This window comes from Aplysia californica, unplaced genomic scaffold, assembly GCF_000002075.1.
Source record: "Aplysia californica isolate F4 #8 unplaced genomic scaffold, AplCal3.0 scaffold00590, whole genome shotgun sequence".
NCBI classification, from domain to species: Eukaryota; Metazoa; Mollusca; class Gastropoda; order Aplysiida; family Aplysiidae; genus Aplysia; species Aplysia californica.
The window spans coordinates 32,322-33,477 of record NW_004797860.1 but is presented as its reverse complement, the minus strand read 5'-3'; positions in this window follow the sequence as shown (position 1 = coordinate 33,477).

Below are 1,156 nucleotides of genomic sequence, written 5' to 3'. Positions count from 1 at the left end.
CCAACACACACACATGCACACACACACCCACACACACACTCAATCAGTACTCACAACCACACAACATCGAATGAATGAATTTGCAAACAGGTAATGCACATCACAAAATGAAAGTAACTTGATTGTGAGTAAACAGCCAGCACACTACACACCTTCACAACAAACAACACACCTTTACAACACACAACACACCTTCACAACACACCTTTACAACACACCTTCACAACACACAACACACTTTCACAACACACAACACACCTTTACAACACACAACACACCTTTACAACAAACAACACACCTTCACAACACACAACACGCTACATGCCACATGCACAACACACAACATTTACACAGTGGAGTCGGCTTCACCCGAAATCAGTGGGGGCCCACAGCATTCTCTAAAGTTTCCCCAGGTTTTGGGCTCAGACTCAGAGAGGCTGCTCAAATAGAAGAAAAAATACGGGGGATGTTCTTTTTTTTCTGTGTTCCGTTTTCCTATTCAGCGTTCTTAGATTCAGCGTTCTTAGATTCAGCGTTCTTAGATTCAGCGTTCTTAGATTCAGCGTTCTTAGATTCAGCGTTCTTAGATTCAGCGCGTCCGGTGTAAGAAACCTCCACTGTAGTTCTCTGAGACGGGCAAACTCGAGGTTTGAATTTTCTCAACAAAGAAAGTAAAAGGAAACAAACACGTCTCTGTGGACAAGGAAAGAGCTCTCAGCTTCTCCGATCTCTGAAAGGAAGTGATTTTTAAAATCCTGATTAGAATTACACAAGCCTGTTCCCATCTACAGACAGAAAATACAGCTCACTCAGTGCGAACGGACACCTGTCTTTTTAGTTTTCATAAGAGCTTTACGGCATAATAAGGTCATATAAGTGCCGAAGACTAGAGGTGTTACAAGAGAGTAACAAACAGAAAAAAGAAAGAGGGGAGATAGAGAAGGTAGATTTTATATAGGAAAGAAGGAGCAAACCACACCAGAGCACCCCCAACCACCCACGCTACCTGTCTAAGACAACCACTTTACTTCTCAGCAATGGCTACTTTCTTGGACAACTGTAGAGTGGAACAAAAACATGGGACAACTGTAGAGTGGAACAAAAACATGGGACAACTGTAGAGTGGAACAAAAACATGGGACAACTGTAGAGTGGA